We start from the raw sequence: 12355 nt of genomic DNA, 5'->3' as shown, positions 1-12355 counted from the left end.
GAGGGAGAAGCCCAGTCTGTGAAGGGAGTGGCAAACGTGATTTAGCTGGATCTGAGCTTGTTCTGAAGATACAGCCCTGATCAACCAATCGTCCAGGTAGGGGTAGACGTGAATCCCTTCCCTCCTTAGACTTGCAGCCACTACCGACATTAAGTTGGTGAAGACCCTCGGGGCGGAGGTCAGCCCAAATGGCAGCACTTGAAATTGATAATGAGAGTTGCCAATTGTGAACCTCAGGTATTTCCTGTGTTTGAGATGGATAGGCACATGGAAATAAGCGTCCTGAAGGTCCAGAGATACCAACCAGTCCTGGAACTGAAGGGCCTGAAGGATCTGAGAAAGAGTTACCATCTTGAATTTGTCTTTCCTGAGGAATTTGTTCAATTCTCGCAAGTCCAAGATGGGTCTCAGTCCTCCGTCTTTCTTTGGAATGAGAAAGTAAGGGGAGTACCAGCCCTTGTTCCTCTCCGCCACAGGTACCGGTTCTATGGCACCTTTCTCTAGCAGGTCTAAAATTTCCTGCAAGAGGAGCGGATCTGGAGCTTTTTGAGAGCTGATCCCCGGTGGATGATTCTGAGGTATGCGTAGGAGAGGCAGGCAGTAACCTTGGGCAACTGTTTCCAATGCCCAAGCATCTGACGTGATAGCCTGCCATTCCGCCAAATGTTGAGTTAACCTGCCTCCTACAGGTGTCTTGTGAGGGAAGTCCTCAGAGTGGTTTTGGGGCGGCTGATGCAGATGCCGATGGTAAAGAGGCACCTGCTGTTGCTGCGGCTTTTGAATATCTACCCCGTCCACCTCGGGTAGTTCTTCTTTGTCCCCTTTGAGCCGGTCGTCCTATACCTCTTCCGAATGCGGAGTAGAAGCGAAAGGACTTGCCTCTCGCAGAGGATCCTGTGGAACGAAAAGGTGTCTGACAGATTGCAGCGCCTAGGGATTTTGCTGCTGCCTTTGATGTTTGCAGTTTTTCTAAACTGTCATCCGCCTTTTTCCCAAACAAAGAAGAGCCATCGAATGGCATGTTCAAGAGCCTGGCTTGCACATCTGGGGCAAAACCAGACTTTCTCAACCAAGCAAATCTCCTGGTTGTTGTACTTGCCGCCATTGCTCTGCTGATACTGTCAGCCGAATCAATGCCCGTCTGGAGGGATTCGCACATAGCGTCTTTACCGTCCTGTATGATATTTAGGAACGCCTCCCTTTCTTCTCCCTCCGGGATGCAGTCAGCCGCTGTAGAAGCACACTCCCAAAGTGTATGGCTGAATCTAGAAAGGGTGCAAGTAGCATTAATAGATTTTAACTCCATGCTACATGCCGAAAAAACTTTCTTTGCCATAGCATCATATTTCTTATCGTCCCTGTCCTGTGGGACGGTAGGGTAAGCAGTCTTGATGTCAGTAGAAGATGCTGCCTGTACCACCAGACTTTCTAGGGATGGGTGTTTGGACAAAAACTCCGGGTCTGCAGAAGATACCCTGTATTTAGTAGACAGTTTTTTATTTACTGCCGGGACGACATCTGGGGTTTCCCAGTTCGTCATGATTTTCCTTTGAAGAGCTTTATGAAAAGGCACTACAGGATCCTCCTGTGGACCTTTATCAAGAATATCCGTGAGGTCATCTTGTTGGAAAGCCTGTGAAGGTGTTGATCACCCCATAAATTCTGTGATTCTGGCCATTAAGGCTCTATAGGGGGTTTCAGCATGCTCCCCCGGGTGTGGCCTAGCGAACTCCACCTCAGGGGAAGTGTCTAACCCACTTGCCTCATGTAAGGAATCATGGAGTTCCTTTAACCTGCGTTCTTCTGAGGATAACTCCTCTTGAAATGGGGTTGCAGGTCCCTGCAACTCAAATGTCTCTTCTTGGTCAGATAGTTCTCCCTCTTCCATAATTGAGGACATAGTTCTCAATTGGTCTGAACTCACAAAGGGTGTGATACCCATCTCCAAGGCAGAGGGTGCCAAACTTGTTGTAATCGGCCTCGAAAACGTCGATGTCGTCGACGCCGACGTCGAAGGCTTCGAGCGTGGCATCGAAAACAAAGACGGAGGCCTCGAGGTCCTCGATAGAATTGGGATTCTGCTCGAGGAAGTCGACAATCTCGACGCCATCGTCATCGAGCACCTGGGGATAGCCACTGGGTGCGCCGCAACCATGACTTTCCTTGACATCGACGCCGGTGTCAAAGATGGCGTCGAGTCGACAGACCCGTGTGTCGAAGGTCCCTTCGACAACGGCGTCGAAGACACCGACCTCGGCGTCGACGGAACCTTCGTCAACGGCGTCGACGGAACCTTCGAAGAAGGTTTCGAGGTCATAGCTTTACTCGAGAGTTCGTGACGCGCTCGAGAAGCTTCCTTCGCCGGATACTGCGACTCGCGGCATTTTTGACCTTTGGGTCTTTCGACCAGAGCATCGCTCTCGGCAGTCTTCGAGGGGGTCGAGGCCACTTTCTTGAAGACGCTCATCATATTTTTGCGGAATTCCTCCCATTCAGCCCGGGAACTATGTTTCGTGGGGCAAGGGATTCTCTTAGGAGAAACAGAGGAAGAGGAGGACAGAGAAGGGGATCTTCGACGTCTCCTCTTCGAGTGCTTCGATCTCGAGGAGTGATGGGACCCACTCTGCGACCTGGAGCGCGAATGGTGACGAGGAGACGAATGTCTCGACTTCGTTGAGGAAGAAGAAGCTTTTGAAGTTTTACCTTTTTCCAGCTTCCCCCTACGCTCCTTCAGGGCCTTAGCTGTCATGGACATACAGTCCTCGCACTCCGAACAATGGTGTTCAGCTCCCAAACACCACAGACAAACTCTGTGAGGGCCAGTCAGCGACATCTTTTTCCCACAGTCTCTGCATTTTTTGAAGCCGGACCGAGGGGTCGTCGGTTCCGACGAGGAAGCCATCGAGTATGGATCGAATATCTCAAGGAAATAGGATAAATTCTCTACGAAACTGAGCAACGATATTCTGAGGCACTGAGTAAGCGCGGAAAAACGGAACTGAGCGACGGACGCTGCGCGCGGCCTTTATAGGCAGGATGACGTTGACATCAATCCAGCGGCTGTCGAGGGACATCGACTCGGCGGACGCCGACGCGCAGCGCCCTCTAGAGAAACATTTTCCGAGGCCAGCAAAGCTGGAAAGAGATATCTAAGATAAGGAATACGTCGGAGGACACAATCCCTTCGAAGTCTGGTTCGATTGCAGAGTAGCGGAGCAGGGATGAGCGTAGGCTGGAAACCAGAGTCAAGGAAAGGACCAAAGACTTGGAATGTAGCGAACCATGAACGGGTCATAACTTCAATCAGAAGCACCCGCCGATGTGAGGGGGCATGTTTTATCAGCGCCGTGTGCGTGTCTCTGCGCAACGTGATGCCCAGCTGTGGGTTTTGTTCCGGGTGACTGCCGTGAACGTGGAAGCATGAACCGTCGCATGACAACCTGTACCGTGACAGGAACAGCGATTGCCGCAAAGGCAAGGTGTGCATGTAATCACTGACTGATCTACCTTGCATGATGCATTGGCCCTTATTCCTAATAGCTGATGAGGCCGCAACCAGTCTTTGTTGGGAGAGGGAAAGACAAGAAGGAACCCTTTAAAGGTACTCCATGAGAAAGGGGTGCTATATGGACCATTAAGCAGCAGCGCCAGTTGGGGTCTGCAAAAGGGGTTCCGCAGATGTGCATGGTGGATTGACTGGTCGACGGCAGCAAGTGGAGGTGGACAAGGGCAGAGGGATCAATCTTGCCCATGGAGGGGAGACCAACTGAAGTGCGCAATGGCCAGCCGGTTAGGCGCCCTGATGCTAGGGAGGATAGGGTCAGAGGGGCAACAAGAAGTGGAGAAGTGGCAGAGCAACCCCCCTCGAAGTGGTGAAGCCAGCTGGCGGAAGTGGTCTGGAAGATGTAGATGGGACCGAAGAGGTAAGGCACCACGTCTGGAGCTGGGGTGCAGGAGGGATACCAGCGGTGGCACACTCAGACTACATTCCACTTTGGGAACCAGAGAGCGCACAGCGGCAAAGAGATGGCATTCACCAAGGAAAACCTACATGCGGCCCTGGCCAAGTTTAAGGGGAATATAACAGAGCCGGTCGAATCAGAGGCAGCTAGTATCAGGGAGGAACTCTCGCAGGCGATCACAGTGAATCGCAGAGATATTGACGCACTGGGTGAGCGAGTGATGGAGGTGGAGGGGCATATCACAAGATTGGCTGAAAAAGTATCTGAACTGGCACAGCAGGCACAAGGCACGGACAAACGGATAAGGGCCTTGGAGACAAAGTGCGAGGATCTGGAAAACAGATCACAGAGGGAAAATATCCAGATTAAAGACCATAAGGAGGGAGTCGAAGGTTCGGACCTGGAGGGCTGCATCCGGGAGATGTTTGCAGACCTGGCAGAGAGGGAACATGGCCGGATTATGGAGATTGAAAGAGTGCATAGAGTGGGCAGTCGGAGAGTGGACCCAGGGGACAGGCCACGGGATGTTCTGGTGAAGATACACAGCTTCAAAGGCAAATCATGATTTATGAGTGCGGCCAGAGGGAAAGGGAAGATTCGGCTGAGGGGGAGCGAAATTCAATCATACGATGACAACACTGGCGAGGAGAAGGCTGTTTAAACCACTCACAGAGGAACTTAATAAAGAGGAAGATGAGGTACCGGTGGATCTTCCTGACAAGGCTCCAGTTCCATGTGAAGAACGAGGGAAAGACTGTCTCTCAGGTGGAGGATGGTTTGAGAGAACTGGGCATGTGTGCCCGAGACTCTATAGAGGAGGGTGCGGAGAGGCAGCAAGGAGGAGTGGCAGGGCAGAACAAAATAATCCCTAGTAGTGGAGCTCAAAAAAGGGAAGAAGGTGTGAAGAGGACAGAGGGATCTAGGAGGGGTCTGTATCACATATGCCTGCAAGCCTTGCCATTGGGGACAGAGAAGGCTAATGCAGGAGATGGGGGAGGGACAAGGGTGGGCGGGGGAGTGAGCATTGCACAATTTTCGTATATGGGGGTCATGTTGAGAACCTGGATGAAGGATCCAGCGACAGTTACGAGGTGGGTATACGCTACTAGTCTAGGGGGCGGCCATGTACAATATGGTAAACAGGGCTTGGTCGGGCAGGGCAATGTGTCCGGGGAAGAAGGAGCATGTACTAGCAAGGAAAGATGTTTAAGCTAGATTCATGGAATGTGAGAGGGCTGAACAGCCTGAGCAAGAGATTTACGGTCCTGCCAGAGATTAAGAAAAGGGGAGCAGGGATAGTCTACCTGCAGGAAACGCATCTGATGGAGGGGGATGTGGCTCATCTCCATAATAGAGAGTATCCACTTCAATACTATGCTGTTACGGGAAGCAAAAGGGCAAGTGCAGCCATTCCTTTTCACAAGTCAATGAAGATTGAAGGGGCCAAGGTGAAATGCGATCCTGAGGGAAGATTTGTGTTGGTGAAGGGGAGAGTGGGAGGACACATGTACATGTGGGCATCAGTGTATTCACCTAACCTGGGGCAGGAAAGGTAAGGTTTTTGGAGGGATGCCTACCGGAATTGGGCAGGTTTGGGGAGGGTGAGCTGATGGTGGCAGGAGATTATAACCTATGGACCCGAATATGGATCGGTCGGGAGGGGGCAGGGGGCATGCAATGGGGACAATGTGCAAACAGTTAAAAGAGAAAATTGAGGAAAAGCGTCTTAAGGACACATGGCATTACACCACCCACAGGGGATAGGGATTACTCCTTCTACTCACACCTCCATAAAACATATTCCCGGATAGATTACATTATGGCACCGCAGAGGGTAGTCCAGGCAGTGATGAAGGTCCATATAGGGAGCATGACGATCTCAGACCACACACTGGTCACATTGGAGTAGGAAGGAGGAGGCCTGCGAGGTGGGTGTAAGAGGTGGCGACTGGAAGAATACCTCCTTAGAGATCAAGGGATATGGCGGGAGGTTGAGGCAGAGATCCACAGGTTCATGGAGGAGTGTGGGGAAAAGAGAGGAGCACTTGGAGAGCAGTGGGATGCATTCAAGATTAGGATCAAGAGTCGCCTACCAGAAGCATCAAAGAGATTAAGGGAAGAGAGAAGCGAGGTGGAGCTGGACGTAGAAAAGGAAATATGGGAGCTGGAGGCTGCCCACAAGGAGAATGGTACAAACAAGATTGCTAGGCAACTGGCCCAAGTGAGGGGGCAACTCAAGCAGCTGATTGGTAGGTCAGTAGAGCACATCCTCTTGACGAGTAGGCAGACATTCTATGAGCACGGGAACAAGGTTGGGACTGTGCTAGCGAGCTAACTAAGGGCCAAGGAACAGGGAGCATTCATAGCTAACTTGTCGGATAAAGGGGATAGGCTGGTGGGGACGGAGGGAGATAAATGCAGGGTCATCCAGGGATTCTTTGCCGATCTTTATAGGGAGCAACCATGTGACAAGGAGGGGCAGAAGGCATACCTGGCAGGATGGCCGAGACCGCAGCTATCCTCTGAACAAATAGAGCAATTGGAGGATCCCATATCGTGGGAGGAGGTACAGCGGGGAAGAACGGCCTGACAGTGGCTTTCTATACAACATGTAATCAGCTGCTGTCCAAAGGGCTGGCAGAGGTATTAAATAACTTCAGAGAAAGGGGCAAGATATCGCAATCCATGGAAATGGCGCTCATCACTCTCATCCCAAAACTGGGGAAGAACCCACAGCTGAACTTCTCATACCGGCCGATTGCACTCATTAATGTAGATGCCAAACTATACAAGAGGGTGTTGGCTGCCAGGCTAGATACGGTTCTTCCGAATTTAACAGCACAAAATCACTCATGATTCATCCAGGGGCGGAACACATTTGAAAACATAAGGAATGTTCTGCATATAATTGACAAGCCCACGAGGGGGGAAGCTCTACACGTACCTGTTTACTAATGCTCAATGCCGAGAAGGCATTTGATCGCGTTAACTGGGGTTTCATGAACCAAACACTAAGCAAGGTGGGGGTGAGAGCAAACTTTCTGAGGATGGTCCAGGCAAAGTATAAGAAGCCCAACCCAGGGTAAAAAAGAATGGCGGGTTGATGAACCCATTTTTAATCACCGGGGAACCAAACAATGGTGTCTGCTCACTCCCCTACTCTTCGTGCTAATGATAGAGCCCTTTTCTCATCATATAAGGGGGAACAAGAATGTACAGGGGGTCAGATGGGGAGCTTTCATCACAGAATCGGCCTATTTGCCGACAATTTGGTTTTCATGGTCACTAAGCCAGAAACATCACTACCAGCAACATTGGGTGAGATATGTGCCTTCTCTGAGGTTTCGCGAACTTCAAGGTGAACTATTCCAAGTCAGAGATACTAAGGGGGTAATTCATATAATTTCGCGCACAAGTGGCGCACGCGACTGAGGCACAGTGTGCGCGTGCGAATGTCTGCGCCAGCCGCGTGCGCTAAAATCCATTTCCGCGCACAGCGTATTCATGGATTTTAGCCTCCCAAACCAGCCGTGGCGCAGAGTGGCGCAGCGACCCTGCAGCAGCGCCAGTTACGCCCCCAAGAACGCCCCTAGCGCAAGGAAAAGCCATAAAAATCCCCAATCCAGCGCAAAGGGCTGTGCTAACCCTGGACCAGTTTACAGGGCTGCAAAACAGCAAACGCCAAGCGGGGAACAGGTATGACTGGGGTTCGCGTGAAGTTTCACACGCGATAGGCCCTGTGCGAGTGGTGTACGTGGATAACTGGGTTTTGCGTGAAGTCTCACATGCGATTTGAGCAGGATACATGTATTTCAGGGGTGCGCAGGAAGTTTCACACGGGATTGTCCCTGTGCGAGTGGGGTACGTGGATAACTGGGGTGCGCGGGAAGTTTCACACGCGATTTGAGCAGGGTACGTGTATCTCGGGGGTGCGCAGGAAGTTTCACACGCGATTGGCCCTGTGCGAGTGGGGTACGTGGATAACTGGGGTGCGTGGGAAGTCTCACACGCGATTTGAGCAGGGTACATGTATTTCGTGGGTGCGCGGGAAGTTTCACACGCGATTGACCCTGTGCGACTGGGGTACGTGGATAACTGGGGGGCGCGGGAAGTTTCACATGCGATTTGCGCAGGGTACGTGTATTTCGGGGGTGCGCGGGAAGTTTCACACGTGATTGACCCTGTGCGAGTGGGGTACGTGGATAACTGGGGTGCGCGGGAAGTTTCACACGCGATTTGAGCAGGGTATGTGTATTTCGGGGGTGCGCAGGAAGTTTCACACAAGATTGGCCCTGTGCGACTGGGGTACGTGGATAACTGGGGGGCGCGGGAAGTTTCACATGCGATTTGCGCAGGGTACGTGTATTTCGGGGGTGCGCGGGAAGTTTCACACGTGATTGACCCTGTGCGAGTGGGGTACGTGGATAACTGGGGTGCGCGGGAAGTTTCACACGCGATTTGAGCAGGGTACGTGTATCTCGGGGGTGCGCAGGAAGTTTCACACGCGATTGGCCCTGTGCGAGTGGGGTACGTGGATAACTGGGGTGCGTGGGAAGTCTCACACGCGATTTGAGCAGGGTACATGTATTTCGTGGGTGCGCGGGAAGTTTCACACGCGATTGACCCTGTGCGACTGGGGTACGTGGATAACTGGGGGGCGCGGGAAGTTTCACATGCGATTTGCGCAGGGTACGTGTATTTCGGGGGTGCGCGGGAAGTTTCACACGTGATTGACCCTGTGCGAGTGGGGTACGTGGATAACTGGGGTGCGCGGGAAGTTTCACACGTGATTTGAGCAGGGTATGTGTATTTCGGGGGTGCGCAGGAAGTTTCACACACGATTGGCCCTGTGCGAGTGGGGTACGTGGATAACTGGGGTGCGCGGGATGTTTCACACGCGATTGTCCCTGTGCGAGTGGGGTACGTGGATAACTGGGGTGCGCGGGAAGTTTCACACGCAATTTGAGCAGGGTACGTGTATTTTGGGGGTGCGCGGGAAGTTTCACACGCGATTGGCCCTGTGCGAGTGGGGTACGTGGATAACTGGGCTTCGCGGGAAGTTTCACACGCGATTTGAGCAGGGTACGTGTATTTCGGGGGTGCGTGGGAAGTTTCACATGCAATTGGCCCTGTGCGAGTGGGGTACGTGGATAACTGGGGTGCGTGGGAAGTGTTACACACAATTTGACCAGGGTACGTGTATTTCGGGGGTGCGCAGGAAGTTTCACACACGATTGGCCCTGTGCGAGTGGGGTACGTGGATAACTGGGGTGCGCGGGATGTTTCACACGCGATTGTCCCTGTGCGAGTGGGGTACGTGGATAACTGGGGTGCGCGGGAAGTTTCACACGCAATTTGAGCAGGGTACGTGTATTTTGGGGGTGCGCGGGAAGATACACACGCGATTGGCCCTGTGCGAGTGGGGTACGTGGATAACTGGGGTGCGTGGGAAGTTTCACACTCGATTGGCCCTGTGCGAGTGGGGTATGTGGATAACTGGGGTACGCAGGAAGTTTCACACGCGATTTGAGCAGGGTACGTGTATTTCTGGGGTGTGCGGGAAGATTCACACGCGATTGGCCCTGTGCGAGTGGGGTGCGTGGATAATTGGGTGTGCGGGAAGTTCCACACGCGATTTTGCTGTCAGAGTGGTGTACATGAATTTCGGGGGTGCGCAAGGAGTCCTACACGTGAATTGGCAGTGTGGGTCCTCCCAGATGTTCCCTCTACACCCTTCACGGCCCCTGCAGGCAGCCCACACCACAGGGGACTACCCTGCACCCCTAGTCATGTCCCGCAGCCAGCCCATCTACCATGGCCATGCCCCCCAGCCAAGCCACATGTCAGCTTGCACTACTGATCACCCACTCATGTCTCCCTGCACCCCCACCCCCCAGCAGTGCGGGGCACCTGCCAGCAGGCCCCCACTCATGTCCCACTCATGTCCCCCTGCACCCCCACCCCCCAGCAGTGCGGGGCACCTGCCATCAGGGCCCCACTCATGTCCCCCTTCACCCCCACGCCCCAGCAGTGCAGGGCACCTGCCATCAGGCCCCCACTCATGTCCCCCTGCACCCCCACCCCCCAGCAGTCAGGAGCACCTGCCAGCAGGCCCCCACTCATGTCCCCCTGCACCCCCACCCCCCAGCAGTCAGGGGCACCTGCCAGCAGGCCCCCACTCATGTCCCCCTGCACCCCCACCCCCCAGCAGTGCGGGGCACCTGCCATCAGGCCCCCACTCATGTCCCACTCATGTCCCCCTGCACCCCCACCCCCCAGCAGTGTGGGGCACCTGCCATCAGGCCCCCACTCATGTCCCCCTGCACCCCCACCCCCCAGCAGTCAGGGGCACCTGCCAGCAGGCCCCCACTCATGTCCCCCTGCACCCCCACCCCCAGGCAGTGCGGGGCACCTGCCATCAGGCCCCCACTCATGTCCCACTCATGTCCCCCTGCACTCCCACCCCCCAGCAGTGCGGGGCACCTGCCATCAGGCCCCCACTCATGTCCCACTCATGTCCTCCCCTACACGAAATAAAGATGCACAATCATGGCCCACTTCTACACCAAAAAATACCACATCACGCCACCCCATTCTTGAGACGCAATGATTTCCCAATCCACCCCACACTGACATGCCTATCTCAAGACACAAACCAAAACTCAACTATGTACATCAACACATGTCCATCACACACATACACTGGTTGGCATTGCTTGTGTAAACCCACAATTTCACATGCATCAACCCAATGAGCAAATCCCACACATGGAACTAAAATATGAAAATGTATTATGTACATAAATAAATAAATGAAATGAAAGCATACCAAAATATCAAACATGAAATGAAAAGCATGTGAAAAAGATGAGTGAATGAAAATGAAAAGCAATGCAAACAAATTTGAAAGAAAAACAGTCCAAACTCTCCCTCCATCAACTCAAATCCAAAAAAAGGTAAAAAAAAAAGATATCCATTGTTTCATGTTCATAATGAAAAATAAAAATGCGAAATCAATCCATAGTCCAACTATTTACAATACATTGTCCTGAAAAAAAAAAACATTACTCCATGTCCATAATGAAGAAAAAAATCCAAATGAATCCATGATGTAACTATATACAATCCATTGTCCAAAATAAAAATCCATTAATCCATGTGCAAAAATCCCAAAAATAAATCAATCCATTGTCCAACGATGTAAAGGGTCCATGAGCCCAACAAAACAAATGAAACCTACCTAAGAAACTACCTAAAAATATAACTATATACAAATGTGTGCGGCATTGTCCATTGACCACAAATAAAAGGAAAACGAAAAGGAAACCTAACTCTAAAAACTATTTACAATGGCAGCGGGCTAGTCCAATGGCTCACTTTTGGATGTCCCGGGCCAGGGCATCATCGAACTCCTGCTCAATGTCCTGGAGGCGGTCCTCTTCCATGGCCCCGAGGGTTCGCAGGGACGACGACATATTCTCCTCCAACTCCCTGCGAATTGCCTCGAGGCACTCGGCCCGCCTCAGGGCCCTCCGCATGGAGTTCTACGCCCTGACCATCGTGAGCCGTGCCTCTTCTGCCCGCTGCCGCTCTGCATCTATAGCATGGCCTAACCGCTGCCACACGGAAGACACTTTCAGTCCTGGTTCCTCCTGCCCTCTGGCCGATGCCTGCCCCTCCGATGACGAAGGCCCCAAGCCATCATGGCTCCCACCTTGTTGCTGCTGCTGCTGTGCCTCTGCCAGTGCCCTGGCTCTTGCTGCCTGCACATCCTCCTCCGGCTGGGGTGCAGTTGTTGATGTGGCCACCCCTGCTGGACGTCCGACTCCCGACTGTGGCAGGGATGTGTCCTCCACCAGCCTGGCCGCAGGGTCGGAGGCAGCTCCACAGGGTACCCAGGTGATACATGGGTGGGAAGATGGCATGGAGTACGACTGGCGCAGAGGGGGTTCAGTTGAGGAGGGGGTCGGAACAAGGTCCAGCAAACGGAGGAATCCGGCCCTGGTGAGCTGTCCCAGTAGGTCAACGCGGTCAACGAGCCATTCGAGATGACGTGCAGTCCCCTCATGAAAAGACTGCAGGTCACCTCGCATGGCCCGTTGACGCAACGCCACCCCACCCAGGACAGGCTCAACCCGGTCCCGGATAGCCACGTCCGCAGGGAGAGGAAGGCCAGTTGTTGTAAGCGGATCCCCTCCCTGAAAATGGGTCTGGACGTAGGCATCCCTGCTGGTGCGGGATGATGCAGTCACAGGATCGGGGACAGGATTACACACAGGCACCTCCGCGGTGGCCTGTGCTGCCTCCTGTCCCTGCCCCGCACCACTAGCACCAGTGGAATCCCCACCTCCAGACCCCGTGTCTGTCCCTTGCACGGCCTCCTCCTCCACCAA

Source organism: Ambystoma mexicanum, chromosome 6p (assembly GCF_040938575.1).
Source record: "Ambystoma mexicanum isolate Mex_15411 chromosome 6p, UKY_AmexF1_1, whole genome shotgun sequence".
NCBI lineage: Eukaryota > Metazoa > Chordata > Amphibia > Caudata > Ambystomatidae > Ambystoma > Ambystoma mexicanum.
This window is presented reverse-complemented; position numbering follows the sequence as displayed.